This window comes from Rattus norvegicus, chromosome Y, assembly GCF_036323735.1.
Source record: "Rattus norvegicus strain BN/NHsdMcwi chromosome Y, GRCr8, whole genome shotgun sequence".
Lineage (NCBI taxonomy): Eukaryota > Metazoa > Chordata > Mammalia > Rodentia > Muridae > Rattus > Rattus norvegicus.
The window spans coordinates 19614075-19636398 of NC_086040.1; positions in this window are offsets into that span (position 1 = coordinate 19614075).

The window sequence follows — 22324 nt, forward strand, 5'->3', positions numbered from 1 at the left end:
TTTTATCCACTATACTCCACTATGTCTGTTTAGAGATTGGATATGCCAAAGATGAAAAGGGTTATCTTTGGTTCCTTTTTGAATTTTATTTAATTAAATGAATGTTCTCAAAAAGAAATATTAAAGAATATTACCATAACTGAACAGATTTTTGTCACAGATTATTGTTGTGTTCTAAGTATAGAGTAATTTCATTAAAGAGTCATGCAATATTTAGTTTATCTGAGTCATTCATCACATTAAATCATCCAATAACGTTCAGCATGTTCAAGTTAGCAACAACCATATTGTAACCTGTATCAAATTTCAACTTTATTTTCTTTTCTGCCTTATTAAACTTTGATGCCATTTTTTTCTAGTATTTACTATGGATTTATAAATAAACCTGCTTATGTAATCCAATTAGAGTCACTTGTAAATATTCTTCAACAACTTTCACTCAATATGAAAGTTCAGGTCTTTTACACTTTTTGTTTAAAATCGCATTAATCACTCCTTGTATGAGGTCTTCTTCTACAACTCTGCTTTCTCTTCCAGAATTGTTCCTCCTATGATTCCTGTCACAGTGACAGCTTTCAGTTTTAGGACTGAGTAGAACTAACATTTTGTAACGACTTTGTTTTTCTTGTCTAAATATTCAATGGAACAAACTGTTGGTACATAATTTACTAGGGGAAAAATAGATCATTTTGTGGTTGGGGATTTAGCTCATTGGTAGAGCACTTGCCTAGCAAGCGTAAGGCCCTGGGTTCAAAAAAAGAGATCATTTTATTATCTCATAATGAGCACTTTTAAAATGATTGATGTTGAAAATAGTATTGAAAACACGGAAGGGGTTTTGATCACATTTGTAACAGAGAAATAATAGTCACCTGTATGAGAGCAATGTAATTAAGGATAAAAAATGATGGATCGTGATTAATTTTCATGATAGCACATGAGGATCCGTTATAGACTTAAATATAGTGATAGGATTTGAGGTAGAATGCAGAGCAGGGTGGAAAGTAACTGAAGATTTGAACATACACACAAATTATGATGTTGTGCATTTAAGTAGCAAAGATAAGATGATAAAACAATTTGAAAGATTAATGAAAATGAAGTTAAGTATTTCATGTCTGTTATATACCTGTGTCGAAGTGTCTGACAGACATTTTATATTAAAGATAATGGCTGATAAATCTCACTTTAGGTATTAAAATATGAACACAATTCACATTTAAAATTTTGCTCCATATTAAAAGATATTTTTATATTTCAATATTAATTATTTCATGACTGATGATTCTGAGTATGTGATATTTGTCTACTTATCATCTGTGACCTTTCATCAATGTAATTATGCATGTATATATGTATGTTTGTATATATGTAGGTATGTATGTATATATGTATCTATCTATCTATCTCTATTACTCTGATCTATCACATATTGAAGTCCTTTGATATATTTTCTACCTCACATAGGTCTAGTAGTATCCTGAAATTATATCAAATGCTAGAAAAACTAACTAGTTATGTCTTATGCTAAAACATATATACAGTCACATAACTAAAGTAAATATTTGTGTTTTATAAACTAAATGAAAAATTGATAGTATAAAAATTAATTACCTATATTGAATCTATTTTCTGAACTGTAACTTTAAAATGAATCAAAATTCATAAAGAGGCTTTTAAAATTCTTGAGTACTAATATATATATGAGAAGAGTTTCAGAAAAGTAGAAAATAGAGTGCATTTGTATGTTACATACATATACACATATACACATACAAATATATATATATACAAATATACACAAACATATATATATATATATATATGCATGCATATATATATATTTATCCACATATACATATATACACACATATACATATATAAACATATATACAACATATAAACATTTGTCCTTACGTACACATACACATATAGACAGATATATAGACATATATATATATATATATATATATATATATATATATATATATATATATAAACATACATACATAATTTGCCTAGGCATGGTGTATATGGTTTAGCCAAATAAGAGAAAAATGATGTTATTGCTAAATGGTTCTGTCTGAGTACTCATTTCTGTTGTTTAACATGATGATGGTTCTACCAATCTGAATTCTATGTACTTGGGGAATGAAATGATGTCCTTTGCTTCTCTAACTCACTCATACACTTTCTACAAAAATAAATGATCCTTATCACGACAACTAGATGGAATGTGATTAGCCAAACACAATAGGAAAATTAACAGAGGAGCTTCATGTCTTATAAACATTATTTTATAAACTTGCTTGAATTCATAGTTTTGATAATTATCATCTAGACCAAAGGCACCATCAGGCTTACACATTCACCTTTTTTTAACTAGCTGTATTTTATTTCATACAAGAGAAAGAATAAGTAACATCTATTAAGGTGGTATTAAGAGTTTGCAGTACCATTAGAGCTCACAGGTTGTAAGTGTTTTTAAACTTTTTATATTGGAAACTTTGTCAAAGGATCTTCACTGTCTTGATTTTTCTCCTCTGATCTCATATTGTATTACCCATTTCAACATTAGCGGCAATAGCTGTAAATGATTGGAATAGTCTCTATTCCTCTGAGGAGAAAGTGATGTACAGGATTACTCAGCTACAGTAATATATTTGTAGCAGCAGAAAATGTTTCAAACATCTTATATTTTCTCCAAGGGAAATCTGGCTATACAGACTGTGACAAAGAAATAAAGTAGCAGCCACCATGTTTGTGGATCTTGAGTCTCTGCTGATCTTCAATTCCCTGAGAGAACCACAGCATAGAACTTCACTCTGTCCAGGCTACTGACAGAAGCCTAGCTGTTCTACTCGATTGTGCCACTGCTGCTCTTTCCTATTTGTTATAACAACTCTATAGAACTGAACTAGAAGTGTATTCATGAAATGTTTGCTAATGGAACAAGCTGCCTATTCCAACTTGAGAACTGAAATTTTGCTTTCCAGACAACACAGATAGGAGTTGCTCCAATGAACCTTTCTAAACAGGGCCCACCCTCCCACCCCCCCAATGCCCCCCATCCTTTCTTTTACCTCTGGTGCCTGGATAGCTACAGGGAGGGTATAGTCATCAACAAATATTGATATTTGAAAAAAAAATAAAGTTTTAGTTTGAAGAGTTATCAGCTGTGGGCTATCCTTGGGGTGTAATATCACTCAGGCATTTGACGTATGCTTCATGGAAGGACCATGAGGATGCCAAGTTAACACCAAAAAGACAGGTATTTTCTGGTCCTGCCTATACCTGTGTATATAAATTTTTATCAAGAGTGGTAAGAAGAAGGAGGTTTGGGGTATGGGAGGAGAGAGAAGGAAGATGGTTACTATGTGTAAAATGCATGACTTCTGAATTCCATATATTCAAAGAGATCTGGGTCAGAGAGGGAGTGACAGGCACACACCAGAGATGCTGAACACTGTACCAAAAATGGTAAAGTGCTAAATTTTGTGCTGTATATATTTTGATACTAAACCAATGAAAAGAAAAATAAATAAATAAATAAATAAAGAAAGAAAGAAAGAAAGAAAGAAAGAACCATGGGTGTATATAAAGATCTACTGGAAGAACTTTGTCTGAGGCTCTCAATATTCAACAGTAAATAAATAATCTAATATAAATGATGACTCTCTCACTCATGGAGCTGGCCACCAAATAATATTTGCAATAGTATTTTGAAACAGAATTGAATCCCATGTCAAGTGTTCATTGCACAATATGTGGAAAATATTTGTATGCTTTTTGTCAGTGGGAAACATGCTCTGGTTACATGTGTTCATGCATTTGTGTGAACATTCAGCTTCCTGAGGTCCAGGTTCACTGACCATAGTTTTCCTGCTGCAAGAACAGCACTTACAGCAGTGATTCATGATAAGCTGTTTTCCAGTGAATGAAGAAGGAAGGGGGGGACTAAATACTAATCAAAGAGTACACCTTGAGGCATCCATGGCTTCAGCCTCATATACAGAAGACAATGTCATTTTCCGGCATCAATAGGACGAAAGGCCTTGGACCTATGAAGTCTGGTGTCCCTAATGTAAGGAATGCCAGAGTGCTGAGGTGTGAGTGGACAGGCAGGGTTGGTAGCAAACTCACAGTAACATGGGGAGGGTGGATGGGAGAGAGGGGAACCAGGAAATGGTATTACATTTGAAATATAAATTCATAAAATATCCAATTAAAAAAGAAGGGAATGAGGGAGATAGGAAAAGGAATGAGAGAGCTTCTAGATGCTGGTTTAAGTTAAAAGATTCAAGAATCTTTGTTATGTATGGAATTTAAGGGTCAACAGATTATAGTGTTTCATGTTTTATAAAAATGTTATTAAAATAATAGTTCCATTTTCTTATATGAGCACACAGAATCATTGGAAAAAATAGACAGCTGGTTTTACTGGTTTTATTGGTTAAAGAGTCATTGGCATACCTTCCAACATAGCTTAAACCACTCTGAGAAAGATTTTTATGGGATAAGACAGCAATAGAATGTATTTTGTCAGTGTTGGGATACTATTATCTTACATGTATTTTCAGTCACATGCAAACATCCTTTAAAACTGTGAAAATATAAAATTATTAATTGATTGAATGAAATCCTAAGATATATTTACTTACATGAAGCAATACTGTCTGTGTGTACGATTTTCATACTTAGAATAATATTAGGAGATGAATTTATTTTAAAAAAATTGTTAAATGTGCTGTGGTATAGTGGTGAAATACAGCATCTACAGTCTTACAGACTGGGATGGAATATTGGCTATCCATTATCTAATTGTAAAGCAAATAAGAATGTAAAGAGACATGTGCCACTAAGAAAACATTCACTATAAAATATAAAATGGCCTTCTGCATTCAAAAGAATACTATAAATATTTTAGATCTTCTAAAAGGTCATAAGGATTATCATTTTAGAATGGTTTCATATTGCCATACAATATATTTTATTTAAATTTAAAGCTTACATTTGTGAAATTTTGTTTGGTCCAAACTGTTTTCCACATAGCATGCATTAATCTTCTACCTGACTCACCATTTTAATTATAATTGACTGATTTTTATTGCAACCTTCTAAGTTGCCAAATTTTTGTCTGCTCTGTGATAGCCACAACCATTTGTGTGCGGGTGTATTTGTCAAACATGTAGAGCCAGAATAAATCTGATGTATCATGGTGAATGGAATTTCACCAATAGCTAAAGTGTACAGGATATATTTTGATATTAAGTACAGGCATAAAAGAAACTCTGTAGTACATTTATTTTTGCAAAATTTGTTTGTAAATATTTTGAGATAAAAATGTAAAAGCATTTTACTTGAGAAAATGATAATACTCAAATGCTAAAATTCCAGAAAATATAAGATACTTATTCTGAATTACAAGGGAATGCAAAATCAAAATTAACAAGAGTAATTTGATGGGATGGCTCTTGTGTATGCAATATTTCTATGTCAGAGAACTATACCCATACATTACTACTCCTTGCTACATTAAAATGCAAAATGACCTAACTGCATTTTTTTTCTTGTAGGACAGTTAAAAAAAGAAGCCAAACGCTATATTTTTAAAATCTTTTAAAACTTATTTTGCATTAGATAAATATTTCCTTTAATAAGAGTAGAATGCCTTTTTTCTAAAATATTTTGCTAACTTGAGACATTCAAAATGAATTTTGTTTTCTTTTCCCAAAAGCCAATACCAATGTACATGAAGAAAGTCCATCAATAGTGAGAAAGATAATTGCTGCAGTTCTTCAATAATCATTTCCTTTGGTAAGTGGAAATTTATCCAGTTGTTTCTGAATTAATCTAACTATTGTCATTTCCATCAGTAGATGTAGAAAAATCCATGATATAACCAAATGGAATTCACTGCTACAGTAAAATCTATTTAAATTAAAATCATATCTCCAAGCTATAGGTCTTTTACAAGCAATTCCAATTGACATTCTTACACAAATTATTTTTAGAATAAATGTAGTAAACAAATTACACCCATACAAACAGTAATATCTTTGGAGTTAAATTCACATTAAATTCATACTTTCTCTCTAGATATATAGTCTTATTAATTAATCCATTATTACTTTGGAAGGAATAAAAGAGAATCTGGAGTGTGTTGGGTAGGAGGTAGCAATCAGAAGCATCAACCTCTTTGTGGTAATCTAATAGATATGAATTTCATTTCTTCCATGAATGTTTAAACAAGATTCTTCCCTTTTAATATTCCCAGAATCTTGTTTTGTTTCCAGATATCACAGATCCATAAGGGATTGAATAAAAAGTGTTCACTATGTCATGATAACAAATTTAGTCTTAGAAATTCCCTGTTAGTTGCTACCTCTGAATAAGGACGTTTGAATCAGATCACGCAACTTGACTCCACAGAATTTTCATCCTTTTCTAAGTAGCATTTGCACACTTTTCTCTGTAATATTATGTCTTAGCCAGAGTTTCTATTGCTGTTATGAAATACAATGACCAAAAGGGAAAAAAGAAAGATGGGATAGTAAATGTTTATTTTAGTTTACATTTTCTTTTTTTAAATTTTACATAATACAATTTTACAATCCAGATGTCATCCCTTTCCCAGCCCTTAGTCTGACAGTTCTATATCCCATACCTTCTCCCCTCATGCCCATCTGAATGAAGCTGTCTTCCAATCCACTCCAGTCTACCAGACCTCTCCACTCCCTGTGGACTCAAGTCTCTTGAGTGTTAAGTGCATCTTCTCTTGTTGTATCCAGAACCAGCACTCCATTCTTAGAGGCCTCATATTAGCTGATGCATGATGACGCATTTATGGCTTAGTGTCTGAAAAAACACTGGGGTACAGGTTAGTTAACACTGCTGGTCCTCCTGCAGGGTTGCTCCCCTCCTCAACTTCCTCCAGCTTTTCCCTAGTTCGACCACAGTGCTTATCAGCTTCTGTTCATTGGCTGAGTGTAATTGTCTGCATCTGACTCTTTCAGCTGCTTGTTGGGTCTTTCAGAGGGCAGTCATGTCAGGTCCATTTTGTGAATATGATAAAGCATGAGTAATAGTGTCAGCCCTTGGGGACCTCTACATAATCTGTTTTCCAGATAGGGCAGGTCACTGGAATTCCTTTCACTCGGGCTCTATTCTGGTTTTGTCCCTGAAGTTCTTCCAGACAGGAACAAATATGGGTCAGAGTTTTGATTTGTGGATGGCAAACTTATCCCTCACTTGATGCTCTCTCTTCCTCATGGAGTTTGTCTCTACAAGTTCCCTCTACCCACTCCTGGACATTTCACTGAGTCCTGATAGTCTCTTACCTCTCAGGTCTCTGGAATATTCTAGATCCACCCCACACCTCCAACCTTTTGGCTCCTGAGGTTGCCTGTTTCCATTCATTCTTCTCTCACTCAGGGCTTCAATCCTACTCCCCACCAATACCTGACCATGTTCCTCCCTTTCCCTTACTGTCTCCTTTCTCACCCAGGTCCCTCACTCTTCCCTCCTGTTCTTCATTTCTTCTCCTCTCAAGTGGGATTGAGATTCCTCACTTTGTCTGTTCACCTTCTTAAACTTTTATTTTTCCTTTTATAAAAATTGGATATTTTTGTTTAATTTCAAATATTATTCACTTTCCCAGTTTTCCATTCATAAGACTTCTATCCCTTCCCCCACCAGTTTTTCTATAAAGTATTCCCCCTCACCAACCCTTTCCCTTTCCCAGCACCCCCTGACATTCCCCTACCTTGTGGTTCCAGCTTTGTAGGCCTAAGAGCTTCTCCTCCCATTGATGTCCAACAAGGCCATTCTCTGCCACATATGCAGTTGGAGCCATAGTTTTGTCCATGTACTGTCTTTGAATATTGTTTTATTACCAGAAAGCTATGGGTCATTGGCCTTGTTCTTATGGGATAGAAAGTCCATTCAGTCCTGGTAATCCTTTCTCCAAATTTACTAACAAGTGGTTCGTTTACATTCCACTGGTTTGCCAATAAGTTTCATTTCTATATTTGCCATGCTCTACCTGGGTCTCTTAGGAAAGATCTATATCCATTTCCTGGCAGTATGCACTTCTTAGTGTCATCAATCTTATGTAGTTTTGTGGCAGATCTATCTGTCTGTCTGTCTATCTATCCATCCATCCATCCATCCACCCACCCACCCACCCACCCACCCACCCATCCATCCATCCATCCATACATCCATCCATCCATCCATCCATCCATCCATCCATCCATCTATCTATCTATCTATCTATCTATCTATCTATCTATCTATCTATCTATTTCTATCTCTATATCTATTCACCTATATCTATATCTTTATATTTTTACATCTATATATATATATATCCATATCTATATCCATATCTATATCAATATCTATATCCATATCCATATCTATATCTATATCCATATCCATATCCATATCTATATCTATATCTATACCTATATCTATATCTATCTATATCTCTATATCTATATCTTTATCTATATCTATATCTACAATCTATATCTATATATGTATATATTTAGTGGCTCCTAGAGCTATGTGGTTAGGTGGAATTTTAGGATGGATTCTGAGCAACTGGTTCAAGAATGTAGAGTTCAGAAATGACAATGTCATATAGATTCCCTCCTGTTCTTATCAACCTATTGAAGTTGAAGTTTCACTGGTCTTCTTTCTGCCAATCCTCAGAAATCTTATATTTGGCTTTCAGAGAGAATAATGGTAAAACATCTAACCCTTAAATCTAGCAATGCGAACAGAGGAAGATAGAACTATAGAATTGAATTCGATAGTCATTATGTCATTTGCTTTGCTGAAAATGGAATTGGAAACAGACTTTTTGAGTAGACATACAGGAATTTTAATAAAGTCTCTTATCATAGAATGTACAATGAGTGAAATGCAATATTCATTCAATTAAGATATGTAGGCAAAATATTTGCCTTTGGGAAATAGAGAAATTCTGGGATATTGAACTGTATGTCACATGAATGAACCTGGGAATAAAATATTATCTAGTAGAATCTCCTCCACTCTATGTTGCTAAATCTTTTCTAGTCATGCTACGCTCCTGACTAATTTTGTACATTGAGAGTCAGTAACCCCTAATGAAACAAAGAGAAGTCTCTACCTTTAGAGAGATGTAGTATGTAAAGGTTTCCACTCTTAAACAGGAGACTCTCCTGAAAGTGTCACCCTCAAATCAATGTAAGGAAAGCTGTTTAGCAGGTAAGCCATGGCAGTTCTCAGTGACATCATCATTAGGCCTCCCTGTAATATCTTTTGTATCCTGGAGAGCCTTAGTTTCTTCTGTGATGTCAAAAGTGGTGTCTTGACTGCAACTGACTCTCAATACCTCTAGGGTTTACTGCTTGGCCTTTAATGCATTGTATACAGCCATATGAGAGGGAGAATCTTGAGGATGAAGTGATCAGACATGTGGAATATGAAGCTGCCCTTCTGTCTTGGTATAAAAAGGGAAGAAATATGTGGTCAATGGGAAAGCTCCTTGAGTCTTGGGTAGGGGTTGAATAGTTCACTAAAGAGATAGCCTTGATCTGAGATTTCCACATATGGAATCAGGAGCTGGGAGCCTTTCAGAAGCATCTGGACTTCCCTGCTTTTTATTTTTCTTGGAAGTCAGATATTTATATAATTAATTTCTTTATCCGAAAAGCCAGGTGTTGGGAAGGGCACTATAATTTTTCTGAGAGCACATAGCTTTTACCGTTTTACCAAGAAGGAAAAGATCCTAAGTAAGAAAGGTAAGGCAAGTATTGTGTCCTCAGCACAGAGAAAATTCCTCCGTGCATTGAATTATAATAATGTGGTTTGTGTCTGGCACTGACACCAGGGAGGGACAAGTGCTTCTAGATGAGACTTCAACATATCAGTCTTTCCACTAGTAATAATCGGAATACCATTCCCTGACAGTGACCCCTTAAAATTCTGAGTCAATAGTTGTGATTAACAGGAAGATTTCTTTTCTTTTATTTCTTTCATTTTTTTAAATTTTAAACAAATTGTATTGCTTTTTTAATTGGATAATTCTAAATTGACATTTGAAGTACTATTTCCTTTCCCAGTTTCCTGACTATCATATCCCTTAATGGCCCCCTACCCTTTTCATTATAATCCCTCATACTGCCCCTGTGAATTCACTTGAACTGGGAGTCAAACCTAGGCAGTACCAAGGGTTCTCCTTCCATTTTTACAAAACAAGGCCATCCTCTACAACATATGCATTGGAGACATAGGTCTGTTCATGTACATTCTTTGAATATTGGTCTACTACCAGAAAGCTCTGTTTCATTGGTATTGTTGTTCTTATGGGGTTGAAAGTACCTTCACCTCTTCTAATCCTTTCTCAAAGTCTACCAACAAGAAGTCCGTTTTCAGTTCACTGGTTTGCCACTAGGGATCATGTTGTGGTTTGCCCTGAAGTTATCTCGTTTGATGCTAATTCCACTGCCCCAAGGTCAGCTACATAGTCCTGTACTCAGAATTCAGGTTACTACACCAGAAGCAAATCCTGATTGAGTTTGTAAAGTATATGTGAGTGGCAGGAACAGGATAGAAGGAGGTTTATCATTGGAAGAGAAGGAAGAATGCGCGGAAGAGAAATTTGAAGGAAGTGCAGGAGACTAGAGGAAAAAAGAGAGAAAGGAAGATGACAGTTAGAAGCCATGGTAGGTGAATTTAAGATTTTTCTCTGTGTATTTACAGGACGTTTTTAATGTTCCTAAGGGATGGATGGTACCTGGCTTTGTATTTTTAAATGTGCAATTATATCTAATCAAATGGATCAAAAAGTATTGTATTGTGTGTTTGTTATGTGAGGGTTTGAGTATAGGAAAATTATGCCGCGGCACGAAACACTGCGTCAGCCAAGGATTGAGGTGTTTCTGCCAATATATATAGCAGAGAATCTCAGACACTTCGGTGCCAGAGTTAGCAGAGTGAAAGAAAATTTATTTTTTATTCTTATATATTTAAAAGAACATATTCACTTCTGTATGTAATATGCTCTAGCTTTGTCTCTCAGAAATATCAATATCTGGTTCCTGGCAGAATGCACTTCTTAGCTGCATAAATGATATCTAGGTTTGGTGAATATATATATATATATATATATATATATATATATATATATATATATATATATATATATATGTCCTTTGGGTGGCTCCTACCGCTACGTGCATAGGTAGAATTTTCACATGGATTCTGCACAACTAAGTCAAGAATGTAGAATCCACAAAGGACAATGACAAATAGACACCCTCCTATTCTTATGAACATATTGAAGTTGAGATTTCCCTGGACCTCAAGCAATACCTCTCCCTGCCTTCCTCTAGTATCTTATTATTCCTGAAGAATGATTCATATTATAAAATCCACAACACTCAAGTCTGGCCACGGGAACACAGTAAGGTAGATAATGCAGAACTGATATAAAATAGGACTAGAGAACCGAATTCTATAGTTCATTTTGTACTCTGCTTTACTGATATCTGGTAATTTTGGGATTAACTAAGGATTTGGGTGTTTATCATTTCAGGTAGGTACACAATATTTACACTGTTATATTCATTCTATACCTGGGCCACATTTGTTTCCAAAATCACTGCAGAAAATATAATTGGAAAACAGAATTTTTGAGTACACATTCAGCAATATTTATTCCATATCGAGGAATGTACAATAAAAAAGTAAAATGCAATACTCTTTCCACTGAAGGTCTGTAGGGAAAAACTGGCCATTGAGAAACAGATAAAACATACAAAATTGAACTGTATTTCTCGAAATGTACCTGGGAATAAAATTATTATCCAGAAGAATCTCCTCTACTCCATGTTACAAGATCTTTTCTACCCATACCATGCCTTTGACTAACATTTTCTATTCAGAGCATGTAACCACTAATAAAGCAAAGAGAAGTCTCTAGCTTTAGAGAGATGGAGTACAAAAAGGTTTCCACTGAATCACAGGAGACATACAAGGAAAGGGCACGCTCAAATCTGGTCAATGTAAGGAAAGCTGTTTAGCAGGTAGGCCATGGCAGTTCTCAGTGACATCATGATTAGGATCTGCCTGAAAAATCTCTTGCAAGCTGGAGAGCTTTACCTTCTTCTGTGATGTCACAAGTGTTGTCATGACTGCATCTGCCTCTCAGGTATTCCTTCAGAACCTCTAATATTTAGTAATTGACATCTAATTCAGAGTAAACAGCTATTTTGGAGTGAGAACAAAGAGGATGAAGACATCAGAAATGGGGAGAAGGAAGATGGCTTTCTGTCGTGTTCTAAAAAAGGAAGAAAGATGTGTGCTTGGGAGAGCTCAGTGACTCCTTGGTAGGGGTTGAGTGGTATTGCTGAAGAGAAAGCATTTATCTTAGCCTTCCACATATGGGAATCAGGAGCTTGGGTCCTCTCAGAAGCATCTTGACATCTCTGTTCTTATGGTTCCAGGAAGTCAGTGAGTTTATATCATTCCTTTCTTTATTCCAAAAGGAAAGTGTTGGGAACGGCACAATTTTTTCCTGAGAGCTCATGGCATTTATGCTTTTTGTCCAAAAGGAAAAGGTCCTACGGTAGAAGGGAAAGACAAGTATTTTGTCCTCAGCTCAGAGTAAATTCCTCCATGCTTTGGATTCCAATAGTGCACTTTTTATCTGACTCTGATATTTGGGAGAGAGAAGTGCTTCTATCTGAGACTCCATCATCTCTGTCTTTCCACTAGCATTACTCTGAATAACACTTTAGATTTCTGAGTCAATAGGCATATTTAGTTGACAGTTTTCTTATCATTTATAACTTTCTTTTATTTATTTTTAGCAAAATTTAGTGCTTTCTTAAACAGGATGTTTCGATATTTACATGTAAAATATTATTTTCTTTCTCGTTTCCATTCCCATAAGATCCCTACCTATTCACTATCTTTTCTTTAACCACACTTTCTTTCCCTTGACAATCCCTTAAACTAGAAGACAATCCTATATTGGATCAAGGGCTTCTCCTTCCTATGGTGCCCATCAATGCCATCCTCTGCCACATATTCATTTAGGGCAATTGGTCTGTCCACGTAAAGTCTTTGAATATTGGTCTAGTACCAGGAAATTCTGGTTCATTGGCAATGTTTTTCTTATGGTGTTGAAAGCACCTTCAATCTTATAATCCTTTCTCAAAATCTACCAACAAGAGGTCCGTTTTCAGTTCACTTGTTTGGCACTAGCATTCACTTCTGTATTTGACATGCTCTAGCTGTGTCTCTCAGGAAATAACTAAATCTGGTGGCCTGCAGAATGCACTTCTTAGCTTCATCAATCTTATCTAGTTTTTGTGGCTGATATATATATATATATATATATATATATATATATATATATATATATATATATACTTTTGATGGCTCCTACGGTTATGAAGTTAGGTGGAATTTTAACATGGAATCTGTGCAACTAGGTCAAGAAGGTAGAATCCACAAATGGCATTGCAAAATAGACTCTCTCCTGTTCTTATTAACCTATTGAAGTTGAGGTTTCACTTCTCCAGAAGCCATTCTTCTTTGTGCCCATCCTCCTCTATCATATGTTTGGCCATAAGAAAGAATTGTGGTAAAACATCCTAAGCCCTTATATCTTCCCTGAGACACTGGAATTTAGATATTTCAGATGATATCAAAAGCGCATAGAGAAGAGAATTCTATACTCCATGTGGTCCTTTGCTTTGATATCTGGAAATTTTGGATAATAGGATTTCGAAGTTTATCATATGATGTCGGTACACCATATTTACACTGTTAAACACAATCTAGAGCTGTACGTCTTTGTTGAGAAATAATTGCAAAAAATGGAAGTGGAAATCCGAATTTTTGAGTACACATTCAGCAACATTTATAAAATCAGCTATCAAGGAATATACAATAAGAAGCGAAATACAATATTCATTCAACTAAAGGTCTGTAGAGAAAATACTGGCCTTTGGAGGACAGAGAAATCCTAAAAATTGAACTGTATTTCATAGTAATGAACCTGGGAACAAAATATTATCTAGGAGAATCTCCTACACGCCATGTTCCTAAATCTTTTCTATCCATCCCAAGTCCCTGAACAAATTTCAATATTCAGAGCATGTAACCAATATTGAAGCAAAGAGAAGTTTGCAGCTTTAGAGAGATGGAGTTCATAAAGGTTTCCAATGTGTCATAGGAGACATACCAGGAAATGTCACCCTTGTATCTGGTTCATGTAAGGAAAGCTGTTTACCAGGTAGGCTATGGCAGGTGTCAGTGACATCATCATTAGGCCCTCCTTGAAAACTCTATTGTAACCTGGAGATCCCTAGCTTTTTCTGTGATGTCCCAAGTGTTGTTGTGACTGCAACTTCCTTTCAGATATGCCTTCAGGACCTCTAGGGTTTACTAATTGGCCAGTAATTCAGAGTAAACAGCCATTTAAGAGGGAGAACAAAGAGCATGAAAAGATCAGAGAAGGGGAGAAGGAAGTTGGTCTTCTGTCTTGGTATGAAAAAAAAGGCAGAAATACATCGTGCTTAGGAAAGCTCAGTGAGTCCTTGGTACAGATTGAGTGGGAATGCGGAAGAGATAGCCTTGATCTGAGTCTTACACATATGGGAGTCAAGAGCTGCGAGCCTCTCAGAATCATCTAGACTTCTCAGTTTTTATGGCTTCTGGAAGTCAGAGATTTTATATCATTCATTTCTTTGTCCCAAAAGCCAAGTGTATGGAAGGTCACAAATGTTTTCCCGAGAGCTCATGGCATTTATTCTTTTTGTCAATTATAAAAAAGTCCTAAGTATGAAGGGAAAGACAAGTATTGTGTCCTCTGCTCAGTGTAAACTCCTCCATGCTTTGGAAACCAATAGTGCAGTTTGTTCCTTACACTAATATCTGGGAGAGAGAGGTGCTTCTAGTTTAGACTTCAACATCTCAGTCTTTCACTAGTATTTACACTGACTAACACTTTTGATTTCTGAGTCAATTGGTGAGATATGCTTGCAGTTTTCCTTTCTTTTATTTCTTTCATTTTTTAAATTTTTTTTTAGCAAAACTATCAAATCTCATGCTGGGTGACGAAGTAGATTAGGCCCGTCAGATGAAATGAAGAATTAAAAAAACTCTCCTGGGGATGAAAGTGGTAAGGGAATAACATTGATGTATCATAAATGCAGTGCCAAGAGCAATATTCAGACTAGTCTTGGGAGATGCTGCCTTCATCAGAGACCACAGACCTTTAGTGGAATATGATTTAGTACTAAACTGGGAAGGGAAAGTGATGGTTGATATTGTTCTAGTAGATCTCACAACATTACAAAGTGTTTCTTCCAGATCATTGAATGATTATTGTAAAGCAACTCCCGGAATGAACTTATGAGACCCACCATCAGCCTATGAAATGTGAAAGAAGAAATCTGTGTCTCTCCAGGGACAAACTCTTACTTTCAAATAAACAATAAAGTGTCCATTCTATGAATAATACATAGATATATACACAATGTAGCAGGATGGATACAGAGTTTCTTAAGGTCCATGAATGAGGTATTCAGCAGTTGACCTGGCTCAGCAATAAAGGTAATTTTGCCAACTCTTGAGACCTGATCTCCTTCACTAGTAGCCCCATGATTGAAGGAAAGAACAAACTTCAGACATCTTGTCTCAGATTTTAATTTAGTTCAGGTTTCCTGGTCTTGGTCCTCAGAATGAAAGACATCTTGTTTTCCAATTCTTGTTTATCCTGTAGTCCTTCTCTCTGATGCACTCATGCAAATAAGTTACTGTGCATTTCATTGATAGGTTATTATTGCTATGTTAATTCTCTTGCCAAGAACTATAGAAAATAAGAAGCACTGTATCAAAGCATCATACGAAAATCAGACTAAGGGAATGTGGCCATTGGAAATTTGTAACTGAGCTGAAATTCTTACTAGAGACAAACTGCTGTAAAAGGTCTTTTCTAGATACCTGGAGTAGTAGTTGGTTTTCCCCAACAGATACTAAAGGATGAATCTCTCTGTACAGAGGAATCGGACTAGTAACAATGATCACAGTCTATGGACCACATAATTTAACAATGGCTGACTCTTTGTAAAATCCTAGAATCCATTAGTTTATTAGTCCAAAAGGCTAGATGTCTCATCTGGTCATTGGTATTTGGATAAATCTTCAGTATGCATGTTCTAATGTCTGTGAGGGTTTGGGAACAATGTGAGTGCAAATATGAAAAAGTAAAAGATTCTTTCTTCCATGTTTACTATGGGGATTCAAATAGAATCCATGGTTAAGAATACATTGGTATTGCCATTCTCAAACAGACAAGTATCTTCAACTGAACATTCTTTTCTGGGAAGCTGCACCCTGTCAGCATGGCTCATATGTACGTGAACTGCAAGATCTAGTCTGGGAAGGCGGTCCTGTTCATAGATCCCAATTGCCCCTTTTACAGAAATACCCAAGACTTCCTCAATCAACTCCTTTGCAAACATGATCTTCTGGGATTTGAAGTCATTTCATCTACTAAGAACACCAATGCGATTCAAGATTTCTTACAACAGCTCACTGGAGAGAGAATAGTTCCTTTGGTCTTTATATGTAGAGAAAGACTGCATAGGCAGACGCAGTGATCTAATCTACCTGCAACAGAATGGGGAGCTGATGAAGTGGCTGAAGCAGAATTGAGCTCTGCAGTTATAAAAGGGATGAGAGTAAACGCCCATGCTGACAGCAGACATTCAGCCATGCTGAAGCCATGCTGAGAGTTGATGTGTGTCACAGAAGATGCCAGTATTTTCATATGATTGGGATTTTCAACAAATTGGCTTTTATTCTATTCCTCAGTGCAAAACTCTGTTGCTGTTTGCCTCAAACAATGGGGTAGGGACTTTAAGAGACAACAGCGTTTTGATAATTCAGTCTTCATGTGCTGACATGTCTCTACCTGTATGTCCATGTTTCACAATCCAATTCATTTAAATCTACCGGGAATCAGTTACTGTTTCTCTACCATGCTGGTCTGCTGAGGTCATTTTACAGAAGTCCACTTCCTAGTAATTATTAAGGCAATGAATATTGTGAAGTTGTTTATGATCTACATACAGGCCTTTCATGCTCCAAGCATGTACCATCCCACATCTGCATTTGAAGCTCTCATCCAGTGTTCTCAACCTATCCATCCAACAACCCACAGAAGTCCACAATTGTATGAGGATGCTGTTTGAAAAACAGATGAATAGCTTTAGCATAGTTGTTCTTCACTGTAGACATATTAACACAGAGAGCAGAGCATATGATGCATTCAGGTCTCTTTGTAGTGTTTAATTGCCGATAAAGTCCCAAACAGTTCTGAGTTGATTCTGTCAGAGTACCAGCAAAGTCAAATATGAAATTCAAAATTTCATAACTCTCCTTCCAAGGCTGTTTGTGAAAGAAGTTGTTTGCTAAACACTTTCGTAATAAATTTATTCCATTCTCACTTTGATATTTTGTTTTGATGGCTTAAAGTGACATTTAGTTATAATTGAATTGCAGGTCCCCTCTATGGTCTCTAGTGAGAAGGATTCATTCCTCAAAAGGATGTATCTGCAAATGCCTGAAAAAATGAATATAAAGGATAGATCTTGATAAAGTTCTAGGTTAAAGATGCAACATCCTACCCCAAAAATCCATATAAGAAGTACATTTGACATTGACCTTATATTATGCAGAAATTCTTCACATATTCCCTCTGTTGTTGGGGTTTAATTAATCTCAGATGAATAGTTGACAACCAAAAGTAGCATTTAGAATAATTTTACCCTCTCCTATAATATAGTTTTGAGCTAATGGAATACTAAAAGATCACAAAGAATACATGGATGTAATCAAATGATACATGTGGGTCAGCTCTAACTCTCATGCACAAAGTGACTTTGGACATGCTCCTTATGGTCATGGATTGCTCTCATAAGACTCTGCAGAAGGTTGTTCCTGCTGTCTCACTTTAAGCTCCAAGAAGACCAAGCTACCAAAGCTAATCAGGTTCCCTTAGAATGCACTTGAAAGCAACATACGCTGAGGAACTTTTGATGTGCTTTAGCTCTATTGTTAGGTTTTCTTTAAGTCTCTACCAAACAGCAAGCTGTCCTTTTTACTCCCTACTCAACACCTCTAAATCTGCCCTAGCTCAATTGCTCAGTTGATATTAGTCACAGCTCAGCACCCCAAATATGCTCTCATCTTACTGTGTTTCTAACATCCGGCCTGCTACACCAATCACCACTCCATACTAGATCTCACAAGACTGGTAGCTCTTACTCCATCTGAAGTATTAAGTCCTTTCTCCACCCTGGTGTGTACTAGCCTGCCTTCAGGAACACTAGATATCCACACAACTGGTTGGCCAAAGGCATCTTTATTGAACTATACAGAATCAATTTGGGAACAGGCCCTTCAGTGTTCGCAGGAAGATTCCCGATCTAAGAATCAAAACGAGACCAAACAAGACTCAATCCATGTCTCTGGTTTTGGGAGGGAGATAGAGCAGTTAGAATTTCAGTGTTGAATTTCAAATAATTATAATATATATGTAGTGTTAATTATTCCAGGATAAAAGGATCCAGGAAAGTGGAAATGGATATCATTAAAGGGAAAAAAAGTAGTACAGCAAACAATGTGGACCTGTTAGAAAGACTGGGCTCTTTCCAGCCATCTGAATTTGTACTTGAAATTCTTCCAACCACTTCTTGATCTCTGCATGTCGAAAAGAACAAAATGTAAAAGAAAACAAAATAAAATAAAAACTCACCAAAATGAAACAAAAAGGAAAAGAAAAAGTGAATCAACCCCATTCCTAAAAGAAGAGGACCGAGTGAAGTTTGCTTGAGGTCCTTATTTTTAACTACAACCACAAGCTACCAATAGCTTTCAATGCAAAAATTATTCATTATTTTATTTGAAACTTCTCTGTGGGTCAAAGAAACAAGGTTTATACGCTGCCACAACAGGAAACAGAAACAAATCACACTGTAGAACTCACCACTGATATTACTATGGAGACTGTGGGCAATGTGGAGAATACTGGTGTTTGACAATGGGTCTTGTGGTTTTCTATATGCTGGCAATATCTATGACCCTGAAATGAGTTAGAGTCATCACCAAATCATCACTAAATGAACTGCTCCTATTCTTTGGAGCACAAGATCTGGCAAACTCTTGACTGACTATGATTTGTATTTTGGACCTAGCCTCTCTAGTAAAGCTAAGGCTTCTGATGGAAAATCCTACACCAAAACCCTGGATGGTCAATGGTGCTGCCAGCCAAAAACCATGTCCTGAGTCTACCCTGCAATCTCCAGAAGAGGTTTCAAAATGTCAAACTTAACAATATTTATTTATGGCTTTGTCTTGTTGTCAAATTTTATTTTAAATAAAGAGTGATTTCTGTCATAATTCCTTCTAATTTCTTCCACACATAGAACTTCACTTTTGACTTCAAATTCCATTCATGAAGGAGTACGCTTAACTTTCGTTGACTAAGTTTTCTATTTTCCTTTTATGACTTGCTGTGACTGCTTATTTTGGCTGTCTAAATGATGCATTGTTGAGGAACTGACTGCATCAGAATGGCTTGCAGGCATCAGTATTTTGCATTTTCTTGATAGCTAGTTTATGTATGGGGACTTAGCCCACTGTGGATGGTACTAGCAATAGTAAGCTGAGGAGGTCATAGAGAAAAAGTAGTGATCAGATTAGTAAGCAGAGTTTCTCTATATTTTCATGCTGCTGCCTTGCGTTCTTTTATTGTATTCCACTGATTATGAACTGGAACTTGTGAGGTGAATAAAACCTTCAATTTCCCACATTGGCATGAATATATTTACTATAACATAGTGGTACTAACTGAATCATTTGGCATTTTCTTGAGATCTGATCCAATACTCCATCCTCCTGCTGATATGTAACCTCAACTATTAAATTAGTAAATAAATCCTGGACGCTCCAATCCTTTGAAATATTCACTCTGTCAACATCACCACTCTGCGTATGTAATGCTTACATTTTTTAATCTCATATTTTTCCACCCTCTTTGTTTCTCTTTAAAATTATCTCCCTAAACATGTTAGCACTTTGTACTTTAAAGTTGTCCTCTGTCTCATAGTAGAATACTTATACTCAAATTCTTGAGTTTCATAAAAGTGGGTGATTTATTGTAGTAAAATTTTCTAATCAATATTTATTGCATTAACTTTATTAATTAATCAAAAATTAAAACTATTAATTATCTACTTATCCTTAAAACTGTAAAAGATTTGATTTATTCAAGTCTTTAGGGTCCTTCAGAACATAGCTGGAACATTCTCATATATATTCTGGATGGATAATGGTTACTTCATACGTCTTCTAACTAATAGTATGCTTTATGACTATGCTAATCCAGGGTATTTGTTATATATTTTAAGAGTTTTTCAAGTGGAATATTTCCCTGATTTTTCTCCCATTGTTTGAAATTGGAAAACAGGAAAGATAATGTGTTTTGAGGGTTCACTTTCAATTCTACTATTTTATGAATATATTTTCAGCTTAAGAAACATAATCTTTTAGAGAAAAATTGTCTCTATTCAGGATCACTTCTAGCTAATTCATAGTGGATTTTCATTTTAAGTATTTTCAACCAAAATATTTTATTTTATATTTTCAGATTATTGTGAGGGGAATTTTACCCATATTTTCTCACAGAATTTTTTGGATTGGCATTAAGGAAGGCAAAGGAATTTTGTGTGTTCTTATGATATTCTGCTTTTATGACTATTTTTCAGGCTTAAGAGACTGATACTTTTTTAGAGTTTTTAAAATGGTATCGTGACATCTGCAAATGAGAACATTTTGATTTCTTCATTTTTCATTTGTATTCCCTGGATCTTCATCAGTTGTCCTATTGCTCTAGCTAAAATTACAAATACTGTAATACATAGGTATGAAACCAGTGTATATTCTTGTCTTCTTCCTGCTTGTAGTGGAACTGCTTTGAACTTTTCTCTCTTTAGCACGATGCTTGTGGTGGGCTTCTTGTACCTTGCCTTTATTGTGTTGAACTATATCTTCCATACCTACAGCTTCCCGAGGACCAATCAAACTTGTATGTCTGGGATTTGAAGAAAGCTTACCTTGTTGAAGATTATTTTTAATGTTGTCTTGAATCTGTTCACAAGTATTTTATTGAGAATATGTGTGTATAGGTGTAAATTAATATGTAATACTCTCTCTTCCTCTCTTTCTGTCAGTCGTCTGTAACTCTTTCTCCCTTTCTCATTACCTTCCTTTTGCCACATTGTCCTCCTGTCTCACTCTCTCTCCTTATTTTCTCTGTCATTGTTAGATAATACCAGATTCAAAATAGAATTTTAAATGTATTCAATCTTTTTGTCTACTTTATGGAATAGTCTTAGACACTTTAAATGCTATTTAAATGTATAATCATTTTTTAACTGAATACATGTGGTCCTATGATATTTGAGATGGGAGAAATTAAAAACCTGATTCTATGTAATTGTTTAGTATAAAGCTGTTTAAGTTCTGCAAAATGAGCTGATTTAATATTGGTATATCAAATACATCTTGTACTTACTCTCACTTCCAACCCCGACCAGCAGGGAAGGAGCAACACCACGAAGTTCTTCTCAAAGCAGTTTATTCAGGAAGCCCTTTGTCTGCAAGCAGGAACAATGCCTCCATCCAGGCCCTGAGAGCACTCCTTTATGTCCTCCCTCAACCTCCTCAACTGTCCAGTCTGTGTAACCTCCGTTCATAGGTCCACGTCACATGGCCTGATCTATTGTCATGGTGCACCTGAGGACGTCTCACGATGTGGCATGGTTTAATTTCAGGTGCTAGTCATGAGACTCGGCAGCAGTCCCGGGCTCCATCTTGGGATTGCTGCTACATCTGCTCCCCACAGTAAATCACGAATGCTTTAAAAAATATTATAGATTTGCGACTGTAAATCTAAATAATCTGTGTTTTCTCCATGTTTCCTATATTCCCTTTCATTTTTTAATTCAAACCTTTCATTACCTAACATGGCCAGAGGTTATGACGCTCTTGTTAATACTTTCCAAGAGTGACCTCTTCCTTTCTTTCATTATATAGTTGTCTACATTCTATTGATTTCAGGCATGATGAGTTGGATATACATGTTATACCCTTCTCCGAGGCTAAAATGTCATCCTGAAACAAGGTGCAAAGAGACTGTAGGTGCCCATATTGTGGATGGGATCAGACATAAAGTGTGTCTTCTGGATAC